Source organism: Miscanthus floridulus, chromosome 7 (genome assembly GCF_019320115.1).
Source record: "Miscanthus floridulus cultivar M001 chromosome 7, ASM1932011v1, whole genome shotgun sequence".
Lineage (NCBI taxonomy): Eukaryota > Viridiplantae > Streptophyta > Magnoliopsida > Poales > Poaceae > Miscanthus > Miscanthus floridulus.
Window position 1 is genome coordinate 126,934,788 of NC_089586.1, and position 23,433 is coordinate 126,958,220.

Below are 23,433 nucleotides of genomic sequence, written 5' to 3' on the forward strand. Positions count from 1 at the left end.
ATAATAAATTTACTTGATCGACATAAATATAATAGCCACACTTGAAAATGATAGATGGACTGTGCTGAAATTTATAACGTTACATCATCACCACCCGGGCGTCGCTCTCTCCTCGTCGCCCGCGATGGCGCCGCAGATCCTGGCCATGGCCAAGCTGGTGTTGCCCAGCGGCCAGCGCCTTTGCGTGCCGTGAGCCCGTGACTTGACGAGGGACGTGTTGCTGTGCGAGATGGCGGTGTCCTGGAACTGGAAGGGTGATTGTAGGCCAGCTGCATGCATCCGGCGTTGATGAGGTGGTGGAGGACTGGACCTGGACGGTCTGCTCCACACTGCACGGTCGACAAGGCCGCACAGGTAACGAAGATTTTTTTAATGCGAAAAAAGCATATATGTTATAAAAAAGAGCATATATTAGCCTTATTGGATTGAGTTTTTTTGGTGGGATGTTAGAGATTTCAAGATATGGCCGAGTTTGAAATGGGGTGGCGAAACTGTCATTGGATTGATCGGCGTTTGTGTGTAAATATTTTGATTCGTGGTTAAAAAATAAAATGGCATTTTGGTTGTTGACTTGGTTTATCATTTCTGTTTGTTATGTTTTACTGAAAAAACACATTTCTAAGGCAAGCAATGCTTTTTCATTAAAAATGATATTGCCATTGTTTTAATAAATAATTACAAATATGGATGCTACTTTTACGAAGTTGCAGAAGTAGCAGCCTATTGCTGGTGCGGTGGCCGGCCGGCCGACAAGACACATATCGCATAGGCTTATGTGGTACCGTGGTAGCCGACTACCATCCTGTTTACGGCTGTGTTCACCAAAAAGTTTTTCAAAAAGTGCTATAATTGTCATCACATCGAATCTTACGATACGTGCGTGGAGTATTAAATATAGACGAAAAAAACTAATTGCACAGTTTGGTTAGAAATCGTGAGACGAACGTTTTGAGCCTAATTAGTCCATGATTGAACATTAATTGCCAAATAAAAACGAAAGTTCTATGGTAGCCAAATTTCCAAATTTTGTGAACTAAACCCAGCATACGTTGAAATGTTGTGGTTTTGAATAAGCTCCTGACAACCGCCTCCTCAGTCATACCACACCTAGCCATGGGCGGACCTACAGTTGTGCCCGGGTATTTTCGAGCATACTCAATATTTTTGGGAAAAATTTTAGTAGTTCTTAGAGGTATATACATGTACAATATAGTTAAGGTCTCAAAATTGCGACTCTTCACTATTTTCTGCCTGTAATTCACATCTAACTGAAAAGCAGCCCACATGCCACACCTAACCGGACGGCCCATCTAGCCTTCCCACTCCCTAATCTCCAATTCCCCACTCCCCAAACCCATCAGGAGGCTGTCGTAGGGGTAGGGCAGCCAGCAGCTTGGAACGTTCGAGTTCGACGGACGCGGAATCGCGCCACGCCGCCGCCAGGCCGCCCGCCCGCGCCGCCGCTCGTGGCGCCAGCGCCCCCCCCCCCCCCCCCCCTCCCCCCTGCCGCCCCGCTCCCCCCGGCAGGCTGCGGAGCCAGAGCTGCTCGCTCGGCACGACCCGAGCCGCAGGAGCCGGCGAGCCCGACTGCTCCAGTACCTGGATTTGATTTTTTCGTTCAGAGGTAATCAAAATTCAAATCCCTTTGGCCTTTGCTATGTTCAGAGGTAATCAAAATTCAAATGTCTTAGTTCTTGTGAACTTTTTATGTTGTTCATCCAAATATTTTCTTGCCATGGGCATACCCTACTCTAAAATCCTGGGTCCGCCACTGCACCTAGCGCGACCTCCACTGCGTCGGATATGCCGTATGCACAGCCGGAGGCAAATGCAGCAACGCCCAGCGCGCGGCCGAGGCGCGAACCGGCTTGCATCACACACACACGGTAGATTTTGGCCGCGGTGCTGCTGCTCCATGGTGCCGGGGCTGGGCGTGGCGGACTGGCGGTGCTCACAATCTGTGCTAGCCTGCTAGGCTCTGAAGTCTGAACATTAATAGATTGATTCATATTGGCGCCTTGCGGCTACCATTAACAAGCTGTTTGGTTGCATCGTGTAAACGTAAACGCGAACAATAATGGAAGACGCTGCAAATGAAAACAAATTAAGCGAATACTCGCTTTGTTTGGTTCGTGTCTGTAAAGGAATCGGATAAACAGCGAGACGGACATCTTCATGCTCGGTGCCGCTGCGCGTGCCTGCTTCGAGTGGGGGAACTCGAGATGCAGCGTTGTTGATGGCGTTGAGGATGCACACTTGAACACCGCGGCTAGTTGCGTCACCTCGTACTCATCCATGGCGGGAGACCGGTCTACGAGTCGCTCATCATCTCGCAGTACGTCGACGAGGCGTTCGCTGGTGTCGGAGCAGGTGGCCGCGGCGCTCGCCCAGGGATGAGGCCATCACGGTGTGCAGCAAGGGACAGCGTTTTTCCGCCGGCGACGACATCGTCCATGGACGTCGGGTATTGCTGTGCAGCGGAGCGGCTCACCGCGCAGACGGCCTCGACGAGATGAGAACACCTTGGCTTGCGGCGTGGGCGGCGCGGTTGTGCGGGCATGCAGCGCCGCCAGTTGCATCTGTAGGACGAGATTGGAGAATGCAGAGGGGACGAGAAGGGGTGGAGTCACGCAAGGACGTGAGGAGGCAGTGGGGATGGGCGGCGCCAGCGCTGGGGCGGATCCAGAACGGGGCTGCGCCCCGGGCTGAGCCGATTCACGTTCAAAATTGTCTGATCTCGCTTTCTAGGCCTCCTTTTGTCTAATTAAGATCATAGTTTTTTAGGCTAAACACCACATATGTTAAAGGGGCTACATGGACTCGCTTCGGGCTGCAGCCCGGGCAGCCCGGGCCCTGGATCCGCCCCCAAGAACTGAACGAAGATGTCGAGGGGAAGATGAGGCGAACAGATTACGGCCAGGTTTGAGCGGTGTCAGGTTTCTATTAGCCCGTATCTGTTTACGGCGTGATACGTTTACAGTGGAGACAAAACAAACAGAATCTAACCTAAGGCCTGATTACAGAGTTATGTTCAGCATTAAGTACCCACCATACATTGATTATACTGTAATAACTAGAGGATGTATCAGGCTGATTCACTAATCATGAGGTCAACCAGGAACATGATCAAAATAAATGTTTATGGGTTCTTCAAATTTCAACTTAAGGAGATCCCCATTCCATTTCATTCCTTCAGAGCATACAGAAAGGCAGAGGTAAAGAAACAAACTGCGCATGCGTCTCTGTGGCATCTGGACACTATCTTCAGCAGCACAACAATACTAACATCTAGACTACCAGCGAAACTAAGGAAAACAACTAATTATCCAACTAAACTGCTGCCTTCACAGGCTTACACCAAGCACTCATCAGATAACTTAGGAGCATTTCGTTTCCACCCAGGATGACACCCTTTGCATTTGAACATCCATCAGTCAGTTCTCGCCGACGGCCGCCGCCGCCGGCCGCTGCTGCTGCCCCCGCCGCCGCGTCCACGCCGCCGGCCGCTGCAGCCGCTTCCTCCGCCGCCTCAATAGCCTCCACGATGAGGAGCAGCTCCAGGCGATGACCAGCTGGGTGACAAAACGGAAACCTCTTGTACTGGAGAAGAACCAGGGGTTCGGCTCCGATTGCGGCTGCCACTTCCGGAGGAAAGAACAGACGCCGGCGGCACCTCAGATCCCCTTTCACCTCAAAGTGATCCAGCCAAACAGTTTCACGGTCCAGGACATGATTTCCTTTGGCTTTCATGACGCCGTACCTCTGATCCAGCATCCGAGGGTTGTCCCCGTGCTTGTGGCATGGGCTCTGGAGCAAAAGAGAAAAACATAAATACAAGATTATATAAGAAGGATTCACTGTAACAGCTCAAGGATATTTATACTTCTTAGCACTGAATCATCCAAACACTAAATAACTACGTAATTCACAACTAGGCAATTAATTTATTTAATAATTGGCAAGAGTTATATATATACACACACACACACATCGAATCCTCCAAACACTAGACAACCACGGGGTTGGCACGCTACACGTGGTGAAGAAATCGGGGAAGAGTATTAAAATCTACACGGGGTCAGGAAAGAAGCGCTTCTATAACCTGGTAATTCTCCCACTTGTCGTCGCCCCCAGCCTGAGCCCACATGTGCTCGAAGTGCTCCAGAGAAAGCAGCTTGACGCCCATATCTTCGTTGTAGGTGGCGTCCTCATAAGCCTGCTCCAGGAATGGATGGGTTTGAGGAGCATTGCAATCCCATCGTTGCCGTTGATCCACCGACGATTGGCAGCAGCCTGCAGTAGTGGCATGGTGGCGAACCCGTGCCACTCCATCCCCGCCAGCTGTGAAGGAAATAGAAGAGAGGATGTAAGTACGCAAATCAAAGTGAACGCAATAAACACAGGAGCGAGAAACGCACGGACAAGTTCCGCAACAAAACCCTAACCGAGGAACGCACTACAGATAAATCTAAATAAGCTGGGATCAAAACCCAACGAGAAGCAGCAAGGACGAACGCGCACACATAGAAAAACGCAAGGCGACTACACGAAATCCAACGCACACATGTGGCGCAAATCACATACCGGAGGCGAGTATGAACGCCAAAACGCACACATGTTACATGTACTCCCACGTGTGGAGGGGATTAATCCAAACGGGCAAAAGCAGAGACGTCGGGACGGCAAGCAACGCCAAAAACGAGACGAACATGTGGCGGCGGCACGAAATCCGGGAGAAAATGGATCGCACGAGATGAAAACGGGAGGCGAGATCGAACTCCAACCGAAGCGCACGAGCAAGACATCAAACGGAGCGCGGGGATAAAACGCGGAAGCCAAGGATAAATTACCAGATTGGCGTTGGCGTTCATCCTGTTCGACGAACGGCCGCTCGCCCTTGCACTGAACCACTTTACACTCGTACGAACGCTCGCTGAGTTTAGCGTGACAGTGGCTACGGCCAACGGGGTTTTATAGAATGATGATTGCCCTCCACCGCAAGAAATAAACCGAAAATATTCCTGGGACCCACGTGACAAACAACCCGGCCAGGTGGTGTTGATTAAAAAAAAACAGGTCCTGGGACCCACGTGACAGACAACGTGTAGAGTTTGGGCAGACTAATGAGCGAGAAACAAAAGATGCGTGTCAGCGTGTGTCCAGCCTAGAGTGGCTGTAGGCTTGCAGCGTGTTCTTTTGCTCTTTTATACAAGTAGAACAATTAACGACATTGGTTGGTCTTATTCAGTCACTGCCTTTAATATATGAACATGCAAGGTTTAAGATGCTACCATAGTACAAACACTTCTAATCAGTGCATCTATGGTAAATTAAGTGAATTAGGTAAAACCACTTTATCGGGCTCACGATTTTAACTCACTTTTCAGTTTTCTATGAGCTGTCGATGTATCTTGAATTATTGCATCTCTCTATGAGGTTTCTGAAAGGTGACGTAAAAACAATGTATCTTGACGGTAGTGAGAAACTTAAGGCCAGTGCATCAGATAAGCATATTGCTCTTCCTTGCAACAAGGCAGTAAGGGAATAAGTTATTTCAGACATTATTCAATGCTATAGCCGGTATACTTTGTTAAACTTTTATTTGCTTTGATTCGGTGGTGGTTGAACCATTATCTTCACCGAGATGAAATAACCAGCATGAGAGCTTTCTGGTTTTATTCCCAGATCCCATTTACATGGAGATGTTGTGCAAGCTCAATATTAACTGAATTCTTCATTAATCACAAGTTGACTAATCTGCAATACTGTCTGAATAACATGCCTTTGCTGGCGTCCTAACTAAACAAAACGGTTACGCACTTAGTTACATTTAAAATGTCAATGCTTGCAAGATTTAAAACTAATTTTGATCATGTGCCTCAAGTGCAGTTCATTTTGATAAAACAATCATTAATATTCTCATATTGCATGTCTACTAGTCTCTGGAACAAACAAAAACTAAAGCGTCAGGAACTACCATAGCAGAAGTACTTAACTTTTTGACCCCCGGTCCCACCCGCAACAACCCCCTTTATTCTCCCGAGCATATCACCTGCTGTCCTGGTACGTACTAGTACTACAGAGTAGAGCATCGTGCAATGTGCAAATAAACTTCGCTGAACTCAAGTGAAAAAAGAAAGAAGCAGAAAATGATTTTACATGTTGAATTGAATGATTTTACACAGAATTCCACTGACAGAGAGAAAACCACTGGATCGACTGGCACCAGGGGGATTCGGCCAGATCTGGGACTAGAAGTTGGGAATCGTGGTTAGAGGTTGGTGTTGGGGGAGAACGAGAGAGGATCCAGTAGAGCAAGGAGACGGGAGATGAAAACGGGAGGCGAGATCGAACTCCAACCGAAGCGCACGAGCAAGACATCAAACGGAGCGCGGGGATAAAACGCGGAAGCCAAGGATAAATTACCAAATTGGCGTTGGCGTTCATCCTGTTCGACGAACGGCCGCTCGCCCTTGCACTGAACCACTTTACACTCGTACGAACGCTCGCTGAGTTTAGCGTGACAGTGGCTACGGCCAACGGGGTTTTATAGAATGATGGTTGCCCTCCACCGCAAGAAATAAACCGAAAATATTCCTGGGACCCACGTGACAAACAACCCGGCCAGGTGGTGTTGATTAAAAAAAAACAGGTCCTGGGACCCACGTGACAGACAACGTGTAGAGTTTGGGCAGACTAATGAGCGAGAAACAAAAGATGCGTGTCAGCGTGTGTCCAGCCTAGAGTGGCTGTAGGCTTGCAGCGTGTTCTTTTGCTCTTTTATACAAGTAGAACAATTAACGACATTGGTTGGTCTTATTCAGTCACTGCCTTTAATATATGAACATGCAAGGTTTAAGATGCTATCATAGTACAAACACTTCTAATCAGTGCATCTATGGTAAATTAAGTGAATTAGGTAAAACCACTTTATCGGGCTCACGATTTTAACTCACTTTTCAGTTTTCTATGAGCAGTCGATGTATCTTGAATTATTGCATCTCTCTATGAGGTTTCTGAAAGGTGACGTAAAAACAATGTATCTTGACGGTAGTGAGAAACTTAAGGCCAGTGCATCAGATAAGCATATTGCTCTTCCTTGCAACAAGGCAGTAAGGGAATAAGTTATTTCAGACATTATTCAATGTTATAGCCGGTATACTTTGTTAAACTTTTATTTGCTTTGATTCGGTGGTGGTTGAACCATTATCTTCACCGAGATGAAATAACCAGCATGAGAGCTTTCTGGTTTTATTCCCGGATCCCATTTACATGGAGATGTTGTGTAAGCTCAATATTAACTGAATTCTTCATTAATCACAAGTTGACTAATCTGCAATACTGTCTGAATAACATGCCTTTGCTGGCGTCATAACTAAACAAAACGGTTACTCACTTAGCTACATTTAAAATGTCAATGCTTGCAAGATTTAAAACTAATTTTGATCATGTGCCTCAAGTGCAGTTCATTTTGATAAAACAATCATTAATATTCTCATATTGCATGTCTACTAGTCTTTGGAACAAACAAAAACTAAAGGGTCAGGAACTACCATAGCAGAAGTACTTAACTTTTTGGTCCCCCGGTCCCACCCGCAACAACCTTCGCTGAACTCAAGTGAAAAAAGAAAGAAGCAGAAAATGATTTTACATGTTGAATTGAATGATTTTACACAGAATTCCACTGACAGAGAGAAAACCACTGGATCGACTGGCACCAGGGGGATTCGGCCAGATCTGGGTCTAGAATTTGGGAATCGTGGTTAGAGGTTGGTGTTGGGGGAGAACGAGAGAGGATCCAGTAGAGCAAGGAGACGGGAGATGAAAACGGGAGGCGAGATCGAACTCCAACCGAAGCGCACGAGCAAGACATCAAACGGAGCGCGGGGATAAAACGCAGAAGCCAAGGATAAATTACCAGATTGGCGTTGGCGTTCATCCTGTTCGACGAACGGCCGCTCGCCCTTGCACTGAACCACTTTACACTCGTACGAACGCTCGCTGAGTTTAGCATGACAGTGGCTACGGCCAACGGGGTTTTATAGAATGATGATTGCCCTCCACCGCAAGAAATAAACCGAAAATATTCCTGGGACCCACGTGACAAACAACCCGGCCAGGTGGTGTTGATTAAAAAAAAAACAGGTCCTGGGACCCACGTGACAGACAACGTGTAGAGTTTGGGCAGACTAATGAGCGAGAAACAAAAGATGCGTGTCAGCGTGTGTCCAGCCTAGAGTGGCTGTAGGCTAGCAGCGTGTTCTTTTGCTCTTTTATACAAGTAGAACAATTAACGAAATTGGTTGGTCTTATTCAGTCACTGCCTTTAATATATGAACATGCAAGGTTTAAGATGCTACCGTAGTACAAACACTTCTAATCAGTGCATCTATGGTAAATTAAGCGAATTAGGTAAAACCACTTTATCGGGCTCACGATTTTAACTCACTTTTCAGTTTTCTATGAGCTGTCGATGTATCTTGAATTATTGCATCTCTCTATGAGGTTTCTGAAAGGTGACGTAAAAACAATGTATCTTGACGGTAGTGAGAAACTTAAGGCCAGTGCATCAGATAAGCATATTGCTCTTCCTTGCAACAAGGCAGTAAGGGAATAAGTTATTTCAGACATTATTCAATGTTATAGCCGGTATACTTTGTTAAACTTTTATTTGCTTTGATTCGGTGGTGGTTGAACCATTATCTTCACCGAGATGAAATAACCAGCATGAGAGCTTTCTGGTTTTATTCCCGGATACCATTTACATGGAGATGTCGTGTAAGCTCAATATTAACTGAATTCTTCATTAATCACAAGTTGACTAATCTGCAATACTGTCTGAATAACATGCCTTTGCTGGCGTCATAACTAAACAAAACGGTTACGCACTTTGCTACATTTAAAATGTCAATGCTTGCAAGATTTAAAACTAATTTTGATCATGTGCCTCAAGTGCAGTTCATTTTGATAAAACAATCATTAATATTCTCATATTGCATGTCTACTAGTCTTTGGAACAAACAAAAACTAAAGGGTCAGGAACTACCATAGCAGAAGTACTTAACTTTTTGGTCCCCCGGTCCCACCCGCAACAACCTTCGCTGAACTCAAGTGAAAAAAGAAAGAAGCAGAAAATGATTTTACATGTTGAATTGAATGATTTTACACAGAATTCCACTGACAGAGAGAAAACCACTAGATCGACTGGCACCAGGGGGATTCGGCCAGATCTGGGTCTAGAATTTGGGAATCGTGGTTAGAGGTTGGTGTTGGGGGAGAACGAGAGAGGATCCAGTAGAGCAAGGAGACGGGAGATGAAAACGGGAGGCGAGATCGAACTCCAACCGAAGCGCACGAGCAAGACATCCAACGGAGCGCGGGGATAAAACGCGGAAGCCAAGGATAAATTACCAGATTGGCGTTGGCGTTCATCCTGTTCGACGAACGGCCGCTCGCCCTTGCACTGAACCACTTTACACTCGTACGAACGCTCGCTGAGTTTAGCGTGACAGTGGCTACGGCCAACGGGGTTTTATAGAATGATGATTGCCCTCCACCGCAAGAAATAAACCGAAAATATTCCTGGGACCCACGTGACAAACAACCTGGCCAGGTGGTGTTGATTAAAAAAAACAGGTCCTGGGACCCACGTGACAGACAACGTGTAGAGTTTGGGCAGACTAATGAGCGAGAAACAAAAGATGCGTGTCAGCGTGTGTCCAGCCTAGAGTGGCTGTAGGCTTGCAGCGTGTTCTTTTGCTCTTTTATACAAGTAGAACAATTAACGAAATTGGTTGGTCTTATTCAGTCACTGCCTTTAATATATGAACATGCAAGGTTTAAGATGCTACCGTAATACAAACACTTCTAATCAGTGCATCTATGGTAAATTAAGCGAATTAGGTAAAACCACTTTATCGGGCTCACGATTTTAACTCACTTTTCAGTTTTCTATGAGCTGTCGATGTATCTTGAATTATTGCATCTCTCTATGAGGTTTCTGAAAGGTGACGTAAAAACAATGTATCTTGACGGTAGTGAGAAACTTAAGGCCAGTGCATCAGATAAGCATATTGCTCTTCCTTGCAACAAGGCAGTAAGGGAATAAGTTATTTCAGACATTATTCAATGTTATAGCCGGTATACTTTGTTAAACTTTTATTTGCTTTGATTCGATGGTGGTTGAACCATTATCTTCACCGAGATGAAATAACCAGCATGAGAGCTTTCTGGTTTTATTCCCGGATCCCATTTACATGGAGATGTCGTGTAAGCTCAATATTAACTGAATTCTTCATTAATCACAAGTTGACTAATCTGCAATACTGTCTGAATAACATGCCTTTGCTGGCGTCATAACTAAACAAAACGGTTACGCACTTAGCTACATTTAAAATGTCAATGCTTGCAAGATTTAAAACTAATTTTGATCATGTGCCTCAAGTGCAGTTCATTTTGATAAAACAATCATTAATATTCTCATATTGCATGTCTACTAGTCTTTGGAACAAACAAAAACTAAAGGGTCAGGAACTACCATAGCAGAAGTACTTAACTTTTTTGTCCCCCTGTCCCACCCGCAACAACCTTCGCTGAACTCAAGTGAAAAAATAAAGAAGCAGAAAATGATTTTACATGTTGAATTGAATGATTTTACACAGAATTCCACTGACAGAGAGAAAACCACTGGATCGACTGGCACCAGGGGGATTCGGCCAGATCTGGGTCTAGAAGTTGGGAATCGTGGTTAGAGGTTGGTGTTGGGGGAGAACGAGAGAGGATCCAGTAGAGCAAGGAGACGGGAGATGAAAACGGGAGGCGAGATCGAACTCCAACCGAAGCGCACGAGCAAGACATCCAACGGAGCGCGGGGATAAAACGCGGAAGCCAAGGATAAATTACCAGATTGGCGTTGGCGTTCATCCTGTTCGACGAACGGCCGCTCGCCCTTGCACTGAACCACTTTACACTCGTACGAACGCTCGCTGAGTTTAGCGTGACAGTGGCTACGGCCAACGGGGTTTTATAGAATGATGATTGCCCTCCACCGCAAGAAATAAACCGAAAATATTCCTGGGACCCACGTGACAAACAACCCGGCCAGGTGGTGTTGATTAAAAAAAAACAGGTGCTGGGACGCACGTGACAGACAACGTGTAGAGTTTGGGCAGACTAATGAGCGAGAAACAAAAGATGCGTGTCAGCGTGTGTCCAGCCTAGAGTGGCTGTAGGCTTGCAGCGTGTTCTTTTGCTCTTTTATACAAGTAGAACAATTAACGAAATTGGTTGGTCTTATTCAGTCACTGCCTTTAATATATGAACATGCAAGGTTTAAGATGCTACCGTAGTACAAACACTTCTAATCAGTGCATCTATGGTAAATTAAGTGAATTAGGTAAAACCACTTTATCGGGCTCACGATTTTAACTCACTTTTCAGTTTTCTATGAGCTGTCGATGTATCTTGAATTATTGCATCTCTCTATGAGGTTTCTGAAAGGTGACGTAAAAACAATGTATCTTGACGGTAGTGAGAAACTTAAGGCCAGTGCATCAGATAAGCATATTGCTCTTCCTTGCAACAAGGCAGTAAGGGAATAAGTTATTTCAGACATTATTCAATGTTATAGCCGGTATACTTTGTTAAACTTTTATTTGCTTTGATTCGGTGGTGGTTGAACCATTATCTTCACCGAGATGAAATAACCAGCATGAGAGCTTTCTGGTTTTATTCCCGGATCCCATTTACATGGAGATGTCGTGTAAGCTTAATATTAACTGAATTCTTCATTAATCACAAGTTGACTAATCTGCAATACTGTCTGAATAACATGCCTTTGCTGGCGTCATAACTAAACAAAACGGTTACGCACTTAGCTACATTTAAAATGTCAATGCTTGCAAGATTTAAAACTAATTTTGATCATGTGCCTCAAGTGCAGTTCATTTTGATAAAACAATCATTAATATTCTCATATTGCATGTCTACTAGTCTTTGGAACAAACAAAAACTAAAGGGTCAGGAACTACCATAGCAGAAGTACTTAACTTTTTGGTCCCCCGGTCCCACCCGCAACAACCTTCGCTGAACTCAAGTGAAAAAAGAAAGAAGCAGAAAATGATTTTACATGTTGAATTGAATGATTTTACACAGAATTCCACTGACAGAGAGAAAACCACTGGATCGACTGGCACCAGGGGGATTCGGCCAGATCTGGGTCTAGAATTTGGGAATCGTGGTTAGAGGTTGGTGTTGGGGGAGAACGAGAGAGGATCCAGTAGAGCAAGGAGACGGGAGATGAAAACGGGAGGCGAGATCGAACTCCAACCGAAGCGCACGAGCAAGACATCAAACGGAGCGCGGGGATAAAACGCGGAAGCCAAGGATAAATTACCAGATTGGCGTTGGCGTTCATCCTGTTCGACGAACGGCCGCTCGCCCTTGCACTGAACCACTTTACACTCGTACGAACGCTCGCAGAGTTTAGCGTGACAGTGGCTACGGCCAACGGGGTTTTATAGAATGATGATTGCCCTCCACCGCAAGAAATAAACCGAAAATATTCCTAGGACCCACGTGACAAACAACCCGGCCAGGTGGTGTTGATTAAAAAAAAATAGGTCCTGGGACCCACGTGACAGACAACGTGTAGAGTTTGGGCAGACTAATGAGCGAGAAACAAAAGATGCGTGTCAGCGTGTGTCCAGCCTAGAGTGGCTGTAGGCTTGTAGCGTGTTCTTTTGCTCTTTTATACAAGTAGAACAATTAACAACATTGGTTGGTCTTATTCAGTCACTGCCTTTAATATATGAACATGCAAGGTTTAAGATGCTACCATAGTACAAACACTTCTAATCAGTGCATCTATGGTAAATTAAGTGAATTAGGTAAAACCACTTTATCGGGCTCACGATTTTAACTCACTTTTCAGTTTTCTATGAGCTGTCGATGTATCTTGAATTATTGCATCTCTCTATGAGGTTTCTGAAAGCTGACGTAAAAACAATGTATCTTGACGGTAGTGAGAAACTTAAGGCCAGTGCATCAGATAAGCATATTGCTCTTCCTTGCAACAAGGCAGTAAGGGAATAAGTTATTTCAGACATTATTCAATGTTATAGCCGGTATACTTTGTTAAACTTTTATTTGCTTTGATTCGGTGGTGGTTGAACCATTATCTTCACCGAGATGAAATAACCAGCATGAGAGCTTTCTGGTTTTATTCCCGGATCCCATTTACATGGAGATGTTGTGTAAGCTCAATATTAACTGAATTCTTCATTAATCACAAGTTGACTAATCTGCAATACTGTCTGAATAACATGCCTTTGCTGGCGTCATAACTAAACAAAACTGTTACGCACTTAGCTACATTTAAAATGTCAATGCTTGCAAGATTTAAAACTAATTTTGATCATGTGCCTCAAGTGTAGTTCATTTTGATAAAACAATCATTAATATTCTCATATTGCATGTCTACTAGTCTTTGGAACAAACAAAAACTAAAGGGTCAGGAACTACCATAGCAGAAGTACTTAACTTTTTGGTCCCCCGGTCTTACCCGCAACAACCCCCTTTATTCTCCCGAGCATATCACCTGCTGTCCTGGTACGTACTAGTACTACAGAGTAGAGCACCGCGCAATGTGCAAATAAACTTCGCTGAACTCAAGTGAAAAAAGAAAGAAGCAGAAGATGATTTTACATGTTGAATTGAATGATTTTACACAGAATTCTATTGACAGAGAGAAAACCACTGGATCTACTAGCACCAGGGGGGTTCGGCCAGATCTGGGTCTAGAAGTTGGGAATCGTGGTTAGATGTTGGTGTTGGGGGAGAATGAGAGAGGATCCAGTAGAGCAAGGAGACGGGAGATGAACTATCGGTGAACTGAAGCCAGGAGATGGAGCCCACACAGCCCAGTTGGACATGAGGCAAAATTGATAATTTTATCACTCAAGCATTGGTGGGGCATGGCGTGAATCTCAACAAATTGAACATGTGGTAGAGAAACAATAAAACGCCCCGAAGTTGCCTTAGGCCTCGTTCGGCAGCACCTGATTGGTGCCAGACCAAGTTTTGATCCTGGCCAGGATCGAGTGAATCCTGGTTTGTTACTAAAACCTGGTGAATAATCATTCTTGGCCAGGATCAAAACCTGGTGAAAAAAGGAGTGTTCGGCTGAGAGAGGCAAGAAAACAGAGGTAGCAGAGCTGTACTTGTAAGCAAGCAATGAACATCCAGAAACAACTTGACTGTAATTGACTCGCAAGTTACAAAAGAAGATAATCTGAACATTATCACAATCTTTAGCGACTGCACGTATCTGAGCTGCATGTCAAGTAACCGTCCGCTCAAGTTAACACCACATCGAGGTCGCAACAATGTTATTAATGGTATATGAGTGACTGGGAGTTGGGAGCCACCTGGCAGTAAGTTTGCATCTGGTACTAGAACTCTAATAACACTACAGCAGAAATTCGACATATACATGAGTAGAGTCGATCTCTTCAAAAAAGAAGACTAGGGGTTCCTACAAGCGTTTCTGTTCCATCATCAGAATTGCTCCACTCATAAACCACAACCAGTCATATCCCCACCAGAGTGGTCCTGCAAACAAGGCAACCAAAACATCAGTGGAACAAGTCAGTTGAGGGGACAAAACAAGCAAAAGCTACCATGTGCTACGGTGCTGTAATGGGCTAGTTTCAGCGTGTCAATTACAACAGCTTGTGTGACGTGCAATAAAAACACCATAAGCAGCTCCTAATTTAAGCACGTTCTTGGACCTAGAATGACCTACAACAAGTGCAGTAGCCCTGCTAATTGACTAAACCCACCCCATTCCAACCCCACTCCAAATCAAATGAATTTGTTTTCTCAGCCCACCCATAGGTTGCTTTCATCCAATCCAACGTGCATAGTGGATTGCACCCATGGATTTTAACCAACAAATTAGCACCTAAGCAGGAATGGCATACTGCACAAATAAGCATACCAGATTTGTCCCTCACACGGTCACACCGTGTTATGTTGGATGGACACAATTGATCAATTTCAGACTTGTCCCTCGCAAAAAGTTGCTGATGTGCTTATTAAACCAGGAGTTAACATTATTTTGATCATCCACAGGTGCAAATTAACACATGTACTGAAAATTCTTTTATATGCACTGCAATCAGCAAGTATAAGCCCATGAGTTAATTAAATTATATGCACTGCAAGTATAATAAGCAAGCTATGAGCACTACAGCCTGTTTTTTCAACTTCAACTAATTGAAAGCATGTAAAGAAGCAACTACTCTGCTGCTACTGTAACCGGCCACTGAACTACTGCTACTGTCGGCACACAAGTAAAAGCACTGACAACATCCACTGAACTCAGCAAGCAAACAACAGAGCAACAAAGAATTTAGCAAAGCACACTGCATGTCAAACAAGAGATAAGATATTTAACTAAACCACTTTGCAAAGGCTAAACTATTGTCACTACCAGGTGTGCATAATATGGATGCTACTCTGAATCATATAAATGACATAACTACATTTTAATATTGACATCACAAACGAAAGCACTCTATCTACAAGAAGCAATTTTCAACCTTACTACTAGCATTTAAGTTTGACTTTGCCACATTATTACAAACCTACTACTAGCAGACTGCAGATATACTCCTTGATCTTAGCTTTCAACCTTACTGTAAAAGGACAACAATTTTCAAGCTAAATGAAAGGAGCAGATCTCAGCTTTCAACCTGACTAGAAATGCATATCTACAGTCCAAATCCTCTTACTAGCAACTCAACTATCAAAATGTTCTCATCTCTAAGGGTTGCACGGAACTAGAAAATATTTCTTCTTTTAGTTTTGCAGTGACTAAAGGACTCTTGTAGTCAAATAGAAGGAAAACATCAAGTTTTCAACAATTAAGTAGACTGACCTGTTAGACCATCGCACTTTTGAGCCAAACCAAAGTTGCTTCTCGATCTAGTTCACACCCACTTAGGAAGGCCTCTCTATTTTCTTCGCTCTTGATGAAAACTGCAAATGCTTTTGCCTTCTCTTCCTTTGTCAATTCCATTGTGCTCAGAATAGATATACACCTTTTGATAGAGAAGTCATTACCTTCAGCAACCTCCTTTTCTTTGGCTAGATCTGCAGACTCATCTTGTACTTGCTTAGTCCTCATGTCTAGGTATCTCCCCATCATTTTTTCAATCCTTTCACCCTTCTTAGGTCTCTTTTCTTCCTTTTCATGTTTTTTGCTTGATGTAGTAGTAGTAGTTCTTCGCTGCCTTCTTCTTTCAATAGCTACGACCTCATTTTCTTCATCTCATGACAGAGAACCTCGCTGTCCATTTCTTTTAACAGCTACAACCTCACTTGCTTCCTCTTGTATCTCAGTGATTGAATCATCTTCATCTAGTACCTCATGAACCTCAATGCTGTCCAAGTCATCTACATGAATTTGTCGAAGTGGTGCTTCCTCTTGTGGTGGCTCAAGAGAAGTCAGATTGTAAGTACCTTCAGCCAAATGACCTACACGATAACAAAGGAAATAGCTATAGATAGTGGTCTTTCCTCATGAAATTCAAGTATAAAGAGAACCAATATAGTTATGACCTAACTCTATAAAACTAGCATATTGTTGCTTAGTCATCAGAACTAGTAGACAAGTCAAGTGAATCATAGGATAATATAGATCAGCAAGATAGAAACAAACAAATACTAAAGTGAGAAGCAGAAAGAATATATTGATTGGCACTGTTTGCAACTATAGAAAGTGAACCTACCATCATAAAGCTCTCCCAAAGCATCAAATAGTGGAAATCTTGCCTTACTGTTGTGGAACTTCCTAATTTTAGGGAATGTCTGCACATTCAAAGAGAACCATTGATCAAATATGAGGTTATCACTATGAGGATATCCATAGAATTACTTCAAGAAATCAACTTACAATTTCAAGGTTATCCCACATAGATGGTGATCCTTCAACCATATGCCTATCTTCATTCCAGGTGGCCCCACTCTGCCTCCTTTCCTCTTTGAGCATCATATAGTCTTTCTTTAGCTGTCCTTCTTTGTCTTGAATCTAACTCTTTGTGTAGTTGACATACTTGTTCCTCAGATGGAACTCCTTCACCATTTTATTCCACCCTTTAGGGGTCCATCCGTTGTCACCTCTATAGCCACTATCTTTATACTCATGGAGAATGTCTACCAGGGACTTCTCAAGGGCCAGATTCCAGTCCGCTCTTTGCTTTACTACTACGTAAACCATGGTCAGACATTAGGTTACCAAAAATCAGCAAATACAAATAACAGTAAAGAAATACCAGTTTACAGGTTATAGGTTTACTAAAACTACTATAATAGCACATGGTGCAATAAATTGTATAGAAGAGAATTACTTCAAGAAATTTCTTTTTAGTAGCAAACAGCTGCAAAGAAATAACAACAATAATAGCAGAGAAATAACAGCAATAATAACAGAGAATTAAACACCATACCTCTCGGAGAACCTCCAGTCTTCTTTGCCTTACTGCATTTAGGAAAAGCCTTCTTTTTAATACCACTTGTTGTACCCAAGAACCGGTGCAGCTTTGGTGACGCCCTTGCAATCATATTGAGCTTTGGGGAACCTTTTCCAACCATCGCTGTCAAATATGAGTATATGACCCAAGCCTATTCACTTATTACAAGCTTATTCAATTATTACAAGCCAAGTTTGTTACAAGCTTATTCATGACAAAAGCTTATTACAACCTATTCAAAGACTAATTTAAAGACTAAAAAGAAATCTCTGCTTAATTATAATCCATGCTTATTACAAGCTTATTAACTTATTACAGCCTATTCAAAGACTAATTTAAATGTTGCTGGTATTGAACCCACATTTCTTGGGCGATGGTGTCTCTTAAAGCGTTGCCTTGTACTGAACCCACATTTAGGTCATTCATTTGATCACCACTTGGTACAGCAACAAAAGTTTCTTGAAGAGATATTATCCGGCTGATGATCTAACCATTCCTCATCTCCATGAAGTAATCAGATCAGATTATGGAAGATGGAAGCAGCTATAGGTATCTTTACTTGATTTTCCAACATGTGGAATGTGGCAACTTTCATAATGGGGAAGCGCTTCTTAAGCACCCCAAAGCCCTTTCCACATGGTTCCTCAGTAGTGCGTGGCGGTGGTTAAAGAGCTCCTTTGGGTTCTGCGCCCTTCGATGTCCAGCCCCAAATTCTTTCAAATGGTATCGAACTCCTCGATATGGAGCAAGAAAAGATGGAGTATTTGCATACCCTCCATCAACCAGATAGAATTTGCCTGGAGGTACTTGGAAGCCCTTGCTCATAGCTGATCGTAGCACTCTGGAATCTGTAGCCGATCCCTCCCATCCACTAGAAATGAAAGTGAAGTTGAGATCGAAATCACATGCCACCATCACATTAATGCTTAGTGTGCCCTTCCTATTTCTAAAAGGAGAAGCTTTCTCAGAGGCTATGGAAATAGGAATATGAGTTCCATCAATGGCACCTAGATAATTCTTGAAAATGGATAGAATCTAGGATTGTCTTGGATTTTTTATGCACTTGATTAGGATCAGGAGCTTGAAGGTAACGGCGAGAGAGTGCGGGAATGACTACCTTGAAGAAGTGGTTGATGTGATGATGGAAGGTGTCATTGCTGTGCCCAAAGAACACTTGGAGATCCTTATACGAGGCATTGTGACTTAACATGTATAGGAAGAAACCTAACTTCTCCTCCACAGTTATCCTAGTATCAACAACAAGCCTTTTGCTTCTAAGATAATTTGCCAATTCTCTAAAGATGCGTGGTTCCATCCTAAATGCAACTTGACAGTTCTTGACATGTCCCTCGAGGAGTCTACGAACTTTAACCTCGCCTGTTTCTTCCGAAGTATGACGTTTCTTCTTTTCCCCTCCTCTAGCAGAACTCATAAGATATAAGGCGGGGAAAATAAATAGCATCATGTCATCGTCTTCTTCCTCCCTCCTCTTTCTAATATGATCTCGTAGTGAGACACGCATTGCAGGATTGAAGCATACAATTCTATAGTCATATAGAAGCTAAATATTATTAACCATGTCATATAGAAGTTATATTATTGACCATGTCATATAGAAGCTGTAATAAAGATTATAGTCATCTTATAGAAGCATATATAAACTTATAGTCATATAGAAGCTTTTGGAGTACCTTTTGGAGTTGGTACCGGATCCCAAGAAGGCGGAGGTTCACCTTCCCCAACTCTAAATGGTGCTGGAGAGATCTACAAGTAATAAGAAACCATTTGGCAAATCAAGACATCATCTAGATAATAATACAAGTAACAAAGTGAGCTAAAAGGCTAGGTATGTCAACTTCAGTCTTCACTACAAACTGAAACAAAGGGACATTCCTTTCCCTGGCACGTGTTCGCAAAAAAGAGCAAATCAAAATAAGCTTGCAATGTGAATTCACTCAAAACATGAGTAAGCATCTAGGAGTAAGCCATGGCCACAATGAAGTTCAGAAACTGAATATAAGTTACAACATTTCAGCAGCAGCCATGGTCACAATTAACACAAAATAAGCTAGCATGGATTATGACATATTGTAGTACGTCAACTTCAATTTTGCTACTAGGAGTATGCTACTAGTACTCTGCTACCTGTACAAGTCTTTGGTCCAATCAGTGCCTTTTTTTCTCTCTTTTGGAAAACAAAACAAAACAATACGGCATCTCACATCAAATGGTTAATTTTTAGCCAAACTAAAGTTGCTAAATAAGTTGTCTTTGCAGTTGCATAACTCATGACACATGGATATCAGGATATGGTGACAAAACTCATACAGCAAGAAGGCACCACAATTAAACATAACAGGCATCATGTTAGGCATCTACCTTCTCATTTAGGACCACAATATATTTGTCATATATAACAACTCAGCACCACCTAAGAACCTACCCACATTTCCTAACCCCTGTTAGGAATCACCTAGCGACTTTGTAATCAGAACACAAGGAATAGTGTGTAAACAGAACACCCAAGCAATTGCATCAACTCATCATTAACCAATCGAGGCTTCAATACTTTATAAGAAAAAGAATCTTGACTTCAAGAACTATGAACCCTAGGCAGCACCAGGGAGAAAAAAGGGGAAGGAAGAGGAGAGCTCACTAGCGCAAAATTTAATCCATATCCCGCGTACCCACACCACGGATCTCAACTAGAACTAGATCATCGTGCTCGTTGTCCAGGATCAAGAACCCTAGAGGGAGAGAAGACGAGGACGAAGGGGAGAGCTAGGGGATCATCGGCGAGAAGGATGAGGAAGGGGAAGGACATATGGTTGGAGTCGATGGCGCCGCGGTCGCCGTCGTCATCGCCTCGCGCCGCCCCACCGTCGCCTCCACTACGGGAGCTCGTGGTCGCCTCGCCTCTGGTTCTCGCGTCGTACCTCGCGCCGCCTTCCTCCAGGATCCGATCCAGAGGGTAGGAGGTGTGGCTTTGTTCTGGGCCGTGGAGGGAGCGGAATGGCCAAACCTGGCTAGTTTCCTTTCCAGGCCGTATCTAACTGAACGGCTATTCCTGGTCCAACCTGGCTTCGAACCAGGCCATGCCGATCCGGGTGGATCAGGCCGCGATCCGGGCCATTCCGGGCCAAAACGAACGAGGCCTTAGGGACATGGTTTCCTGTCTTGGAGGACTGAACCCACATATCTCTACTTTTTTCTTATAAAATCCTCCTAATCTATCCTGTGTTCACACTACAAGGACTGTGTGTTTTTTACATCAATAATGATATACGGTAGGCATCCGGACAAAACGGACGCACCCGCGTCGAAACCAACCCACCCGTGCCGCACACTGCTCCCGGTCCTTATCCTCTCGATCGCTCACTCCTGAGTCCCGCAGTGCTCGCATGCCCTGTTCGTTCTACTGCCGTGCCCGCCTGCTCGATGGGAAACACCACGCGCCGTGCGCCACCTTGTTGTCGCGCCCACCCACCCGCCCACCGGCGCTCCTTGCCTTCCTTCCTCCCTCCCACTCTACGAGCTCCATGCGACTCCGTGCTGCCCAGCGACCTAGCTCCCGTGCCCCCCACCGGAGATGAGGACGGCGGCGGCGGCTTCGACGAGGTAGGTGGTCCGTCTCTGGATCTGAGCCATCCTCCTCCTCCTCTGGATCTGAGGGACGCGGTGGTGGCTAGGGTTCCGGTGAGCTCTGGGGTCCTTCCCTCCTCCCTCCGACGAGGTCGGAGGTGATAGGCCAAGGCTGGAGCAGCCTATACCTTGAACCCATCTCTTTGTTGTTTTCGTATGTCTTTTTTGCTATTTTCTCTGGGTTGCAATGGTTTTTTTTGATGTTGCAACATATGATTTTCGAATGTTGTAATGGGATTTTTGGGTTGTTGCAACAAATGTTTCCCTGAATGGTCCCATTTTCCATATTTCATGGTCGTTTTTTGCCATGTTGCAGTACATATTTTTAGATGTTGCAGTACATAATTTTCGATGTTGAGAAGAGAGCGCCGTTCTATTCCCGCGCCGTGGGCGGGTGGGGTTGAGAAGGGAGCGGCGTTCTATTCCCGTGGGGGGTGGGCGGGTTTGCGGGGGCGTGGTGGGAAGGGCCCGGCGTCTGGACGCTAGAACTACCGTTTTTACATTCTATTTATGTCAATATATGTGGAATTATTGTCACAACTTAAGATTTTTTATGTTCAGTTGACGAAAATTTGAACGTCAAAAACCCACCGTCATAAATGGATTTTGTGACGTTTGTATATTTATTGTCACAAGCTTATGACAATGGATTTTAATGTTATATAGGTTTATGACTTTGGTTTTTTTGTCACAAGTTCTTGCACCATGCCACGTAGGCAGCTGACATGGCAGGACAAAAAAATGTCATTAGATTGTAATGTAGCCTGTTAAGGCCCATGTGGTTGGCGGGCTTATAACAGGCCAAAAACATTGTTTAGCCTGCTTGTTTATACATCGCAGCCCACTTTTGTTGTTGTTTTTCTTGGCCCACTTAGCTCTGTAATTTTTTTTTCAGCCCATTTTTTCGTTCTCAATTAGTCCACACAAATATGTTTTCCAGCCTATTTTCTGTTAGCCCACACAATTCTTTTTGGCCCGGCAACATAAAAGGCACATAGCTCAAACACCACAGATTACAACCCACACATTGCAGCCCATATAATACATATTACAGCTAAAACAAAGCAAATCACGGGCCTGCTTGGTTGATATCCAAAATTTGCCATGCCAAAGTTTTGGCAAGCTAAAAGTAGGCAAAAAACATTGCCATAGATTTGGCAAGCCAAATGTGAAAGTTTGGCAAGTTTTGGCATGGCTTGCCAAATTATTGGCATAGCAAATTTTGGAAGCGAGCCAAATACTAGCAAGTTTTGGGATTGCTAAAAATACCAAAACACGTGATGGATGGTTGGTCGTAATAAAAATGTATGCATACCTTATTTAATAAAATAATAAATAAAGAAACATTGAGTGGTTTTTTTATCATGTGTATAATTGTTTGTTTGTAAACTCAATTTAATAGGTTTGTGATATGAAGAGGATATGTAAGAAAAGGAAGTGGAGAGATAAAAATTAATAGATATATGCATTGATATGCATATTAAAAAATATAGAAAAAAAATAAATTAATTAATTAAAAGACACCACACACGACCCCGGACTCCCTCTTGCACACACGCTCGCCTCCGAAGCCATTTCGTTAGGATGCCCGGTCCGGTCCGTTTCTGGCTTTGATTGGATCACCCTGCCGAGCCACCGCCCACCCCGCTCAATCCGCTCCCACGGTGAGACGTGAGAGAGACGAAGACGTCGCACGCGCCCGAGGCGTAGCCGTTGCGGGGAGTGGAACGCGGCGCTGGGTCTGGGTCTGGGTCTGGGCGTACGCGCCGCGGTTTTGAAGCTCAAAACCAAAGGCTAACCGTTTTTGCTCGGTGGTGCAAACGAACGTCAGTTTCCGCCAAACTGGGGTAACCCGGTGTTTCTTTTTTTTTTCATTCGCTTCGCTGAAAAAACAAGCAAAAATACTATTTCGGTTGATTTATTGTGAGAGAAAATACGGTTTCGACTAAAAAAACCAGTATGGATTATAGGAGAAGTCGCCTGCTGGCGGCGCAGAAATATACGGCCCTCGAGGCTCGAACTCAGTGATATATACCTCACATATAAGAAACCTGGTCCTTTGTCCCGACAAAAGGCTATAACAACATTGGGACTTAGGCAGGGCGCTCCCGCTCGGCTTTAGGCGCAGGGCCGCTCTCGATGGGCCGGCCCAACGCGGGCGGGGGGTGGGTGAAAATTGTACCAAAATTTTGTTCTTCTACGGTGGCTCGAACACAATATCTTGTAGAGCCTAAAAAGCAGCCATACCACTAGGTTG

The 23,433-nt window shown here is 44.1% G+C and overlaps 2 pseudogenes; both read right to left on the minus strand.

The window, feature by feature from the left end:
- Positions 1-3,330: 3,330 nt before the first annotated feature.
- LOC136466231 (uncharacterized) lies at positions 3,331-17,655 on the minus strand (annotated as a pseudogene).
- Positions 17,656-18,093: 438 nt separating this feature from the next.
- Positions 18,094-19,062, minus strand: LOC136464681 (uncharacterized; annotated as a pseudogene).
- Positions 19,063-23,433: the final 4,371 nt, after the last annotated feature.